Source organism: Callorhinus ursinus, unplaced genomic scaffold (genome assembly GCF_003265705.2).
Source record: "Callorhinus ursinus isolate GAN/ISIS: 27379988/994484 unplaced genomic scaffold, GSC_fseal_2.0 scaffold1, whole genome shotgun sequence".
Taxonomy (NCBI): domain Eukaryota; kingdom Metazoa; phylum Chordata; class Mammalia; order Carnivora; family Otariidae; genus Callorhinus; species Callorhinus ursinus.
Genome location: NW_027397063.1, coordinates 113,147,564 through 113,153,218, shown reverse-complemented (window position 1 = coordinate 113,153,218; position 5,655 = coordinate 113,147,564).

Genomic DNA, 5,655 nt, shown 5'->3' with positions numbered 1-5,655 from the left:
ATACATATATGCCACTCTCTTTGTTCTTCTTTTTCCCCTTGCTTTTCAGAACTTCCACCCTGGGATCACTATCCTTCTGTTTGAAGTACATCATTTAGGATTTCCTTTAGAGAGGGTCTACGGGTGACAAACTCATTCAGTTTTTTTTTTTAAAGTCAACTTGTCTTTAACTGGCCATCATATATGTAATTCATATAGAACAGAATTGTCATTATAAACTGGAGAGGATGGACTACTCAATAACTGATTTTGGGGCAATGACTTTTTATCTGAAAAAATTTAATCCCTACTTCAAACTATACACAAAAATAAAATCCTAAGAGATTAAATATCTAAATTGGAAAAAAAATAAGTCTTTAAAATTATCAGAAGAGAGTGTAGGAATTACCTTTATGATCTTTCCTGGGAAAGACTTCTTAAACTGACACAAAAAGTAAAAACTATAAAAGATGGTGAAATTTCAGCATATGAGAATTACAAAGGTCTGTACAATTAAACAAGTTAAAAAACAAGTGATACACTGGAAGAAAATATTTATAAATATAAAACAAATAAAGGATTAGTATCTTGAATATATAAAAAATCCCAAATGAATAAGGAAAAGTCTAATGGGTGATGGGTATTAAGGAGGGCACTTTTTTTTTTTTAAAGATTTTATTTACTTATTTGAGAGATAGATTGAGAGAGAGAGAGCACATGAGAGGGGATAGGGTCAGAGGGAGAAGCAGACTCCCCGCCGAGCAGGGAGCCTGATGTGGGACTCTATCCCAGGACTCCAGGATCATAACCTGAGCCGAAGGCAGTCGCCCAACCAACTGAGCCACCCAGGCGCCCAAGGAGGGCACTTGATGCAATGAGCACTGGGTGTTATATGCAACTGATGAGTCACTAAATTCTACCTCTGAAACTAATAAAAAAAAATAAACAAAAAACACTAAAACCAAAACCAAAACCAAACCAAACCAAAACAAAAAAGAACTCCTCCGTCCTCTCTGCACAATGATTTCTATTAAAACTCTATGTTTAAACTTCCCAAATTGGCTGTTGATATTTTGCTTAGGAAATTAAGATGCAATTTTTCTACCTGGAAAAAATGTGATTCTCGTATTTGTTTAGTAATGGGCTAAAAAGAGTCAGCTTTGAAACTCTAGACTGACAGCTAACTGCTTTAATCTAAGTTGTACTTGTGTTCCCCACTAAAAAGGTTAAAGATATTAGATTTAATGAGTGACAAGTTGAGAGACAGTAAGATTTGCAGTGTATGCAAATATATCTGAAATTATTTTATTTCTTTTAAACTTTTTTTAAATTTACTTGAGAGAGAGAGTGAGGGAGAGAGATCACGAGCAGGGGAGAGGGGTAGAGGGAGACGAAGACTCCCCACTGAGCAGGGAGCTCAATGTGGGACTCCATCCCAGGACCCTGGGATCATGATGACTTGAGCCAAAAGCAGACGCGTACAGACTGAGCCACCAAGGCGCCCCCTGAAGGCAGACGCTTAACCAACTGAGTCACCCAGGCGCCCTATCTGAAATTATTTTTTATCTTTTTTTTTAAGATTTTATTTATTTATTTTAGAGAGAGAAAGAGAGCGAAAGCACGAGCAGGGAGGAGGGGCAGAGAGAGAGGGAAAAGCAGACTCCCTGCTGAGCAGGGAGCCCGATAGGGGACTTGATCCCAGAACCCCAGGATCATGACCCGAAGCAGAAGGCAAACGCTCAACCACCTAGCCACCCAGGCGCTCCTGAAATTATTTTTGAAGTATTATTCCCATTCACATGAAAAATTGCATTGTCTTACCAGTAATTGGGAAATTGCATTTTTAAAAAATGAGATACCATTGGCAAACAATTTAGAGTTCGGTGATACAGTGCAGTGAAAGACTGCTAGAGGCTGTTTAAATTGTTACAACCACTCTGGAGAACAATTTGGATATATCTAATAAAACTGTAAATGTACATATCATACCCCTCATAAATACAATTTCTAGGTGTATTTCCTATAGAAACTCTTCCTCAGGTTCATAAGATGACAAATGTGAGGATATTTACTACAGTATGTAATATTAAAAACTGTGAAAACAAATATCCATTAATAAATTAGTGGACAAAATATAGTATATTCATATGATGGAAACTGAAATCTTTAAGAGAAATGAACCATATATATATATATATATATATACAGTTGACCCTTGAACTGTGAGATTAGGGTTACCAACCCCCACACAGTCAGAAATCTGTGTTTAACTTTGGTTCCGCCAAAACTTAACTATTAATAGACTCCTCTTGATTGGAAGACTCGCTGATGACATAAACAGTCGATTTAACACATATTTTGTATTATATGTATTATATACTGTATTAGTATAAGAAAGTGAGCTAGAGAAAAGGAAATGCTATTATGAAAATCATAAGGGGGAAAATACATTTACAGTACTGTACTATATTTATTGGAAAAAAAACTCGCATGTAAGTGGACCCATGCAGTTTGAACCCATGTTATTCAAGGGTCAACTGTATTTATAAAGGATGATTTCTAAACACAGTGGAAGGAAAAAGTAAACTGAAGAACATGATGCCAGTTACATAAACTTAATTGTCCATAAACATAAATATTGATTATTTATATCTATACATGTGTACATGTATCATTCGTATATTGACTAGGATGATACCCAGAATCCTCTGGGAATGGGGGGAGGAGACAGGAAATGGAGATCAAAGGATATGATTACATTATCTGTAATAATTTATTTTCTTTGTAGGAAAAAAGACATTAAGAAAATAGGAGCTCAGAAATAAGAGCTGCCAATTCTGGGTGGTGGTCCCATAAGCTTGAAAAAATGCGTAGTAATATGTTGCCTTCTACTAAGTAGCTGTTCTTCTTCTCATCCTGAGGGGAAATCAAGGCAAAGCCCAGACTGCCATGAAATTCAGAAATGCCCATTTGAGGAGAAAATATTTGCAAATCTGATAAAGGGTTAGTATCCAAAATATATAAAGAACTTACAAAACTCAATACCCAAAAAACAAATAATCTGATTAAAAATGGGCAGAAGACATGGGTAGACATTTTCTAAAGAAGACATCCAGATGGCTAACAGAGACATGAAAAGATGCTCAACATCACTTATCAGGGAAATGAAAGTCAAAATCACAAGGAAATATCACTTCACACCTGTTACAATGGCTACAATCAACAACACAAGAAACAACGAGTGTTGGCGAGGATGTGGAGAAAAAGGAACCCTTTTATACTGCTGATGGGAATGCAAACTGGTGTAGCCACTGTGGAAAACAGCATGGAGGGTCCTTAAAAAGTTAAAAATAGAACTACCCTATGATCCAGCAGTCACACTGTTAGGTATTTACCCAAAGAATACAAAAATACTAATTCAAAGGGATACATGCACCTTGATGTTTATAGCAGCATTACCTACAATAGCCAAATTATGGAAATAGCCCATCTGTCCATCAACTGATGAATGGATAAAGAGGATGTGGTATATACATATACCAATATATAATATTCCATTGTGTGTATATATATATGTGTATATATATATATACACACACACACACAATGGAATATTATTCAGCCATATAAAGACTGAAGTCTTGCCATTTGCAATGACATGGATGGAGCTGGAGAGTGTTATGATAAGTGAAATAAATCAGAGAAAGACAAATACCATATGATTTCATTCATATGTGGAATTTAAGAAACAAAACATACGAATAAAGGGAAAAAAAGAGAGACGCAAACCACGAAACAGATTCTTACTATAGACAACAAACTGATGGTTATCAGAAGAGGAGTGGGTTGGGGGATGGGTTAATTGGTGATGGGGATTAAGGAGTGTACTTGTTGTGATGAGCACAGGGGGATGTATGAAGTTCTGAATCACATATTGTACACCTGAAACTAATATTATGCTGTATGTTAACTAACTGGAATTTAAATAAAAACTTGAAAAAAAAGAAATACCCATTTGATTGTTAAACTACAGGGGAATATGACATTGTACAGTCTGCTTCTATAATGAAAGAATGTCCTAGCTTCTCCTTTCCTCCTTCCATTAAATATAATTTTCACTGTTTTTTAAATTCTAATTTTAGAAATATTTTCCAAAAGCCCAATGCATTACATTTGTGTGCCATTTATTCACTTATTTATTCAGTACACATTTATCTTGATTGACCAGGTCCAGGGAAAGTAGTTTGGAAAGCAAGAAGAAAGAGAAAAAGAAAATTAGTGATCATGGGCGCCTGGGTGGCTCAGTCATTAAGTGTCTGCCTTCGGCTCAGGTCATGATCCCAGGGTCCTGGGATCGAACCCTGCATCAGGGCTCCCTGCTCTGTGGGAAGCCTGCTTCTCCCTCTCCCTCTCCCCCTGCTTGTGTTCCCTCTCTCGCTGTGTCTCTGTCAAATAAATAAAATCTTTAAAAAAAAATTGGTGATCAGACTTTATCCAAATATCCAAGACCTATATGAAGAAAACTATAATTTCTTTATTGCTAGTCATAATTAAATATCAGAATAAATGGAGATGAATGTTATAATAAATAGAATCAATATTATGATGTGTGGTGGGCAGTGTGATGCACCACCCAGATTCCTCTTCAATGAGAATTGTTTCCATAAGTGCTAGGAGTGCTATGGACAGACAGCCTTCAGCTGTCATTCCCTTTAGAAACTGTCTCAGCTGAAGAAAGTGGCCTTGCCTTGGGCAACAGTTTTTCCCTGGTCCCTCACACCCAATGGCTGATTGATGAGGGAATTGGGCTATCTCAGCCTTACCTGGGACAACTCTGGCCAATCATTCTTTTTTTTTTTTTTTAAAGATTTTATTTATTTATTTAATTGACAGAGAGAGAGAGAGACAGCGAGAGAGGGAACACAAGCAGGGGGAGGGTCAGAGGGAGAAGCAGGCTTCCCGCGGAGCAGGGAGCCCGATGAGGGGCTCGATCCCAGGACCCTGAGATCATGACCTGAGCTGAAGGCAGTCGCTTAACCAACTGAGCCACCCAGGTGCCCCTCTGGCCAGTCATTCTAACTCCAGAGCTCCCAAAGAGTTTGCTGAGGCTGTCACTGGATCTGTAGCACTTCACTTATCCCTCTTTCCCTGCTGTTTACTTGCCTTCTTTTTCACAAAGCTCTTCTTAATAAATATTGTGCATACTAAAAATAAAAAAAAAATTGGTGATCGGAAGCACCTCCAAGGACATTGGGGAATTTATACAGGCAAATTCACAATTACAAAAGCAAGGAAAAACAACGTGAAATGGAGAGAAAGGAGAGATGCATTGGGAGGTGATGGAAAAGGGGGATACACTGGGTAAAAAAATGACATGAGTTTGCAGCCAGAGTAGGGGTGAAATAAGAATAGGGTTGGCTGAAGATGATCGAGGTGGAAGAAACAGCCCATGCAGCAAGCACAGGCAAGGGATCTAAAAATCCATCGCTGGCTATATGTGGTCTACTCTCTGGGCTGAAGGTCCGTACCAGATGTACTCTATCATCTATCTATCTATCTATATATCATCTATCTATCTATCTATCTATCTATCTATCTATCTATCTATCTATCTATTATCTATCTATCTATCTATCTATCTATCTATCTATCTATCTATCTATCTATCTATCTATC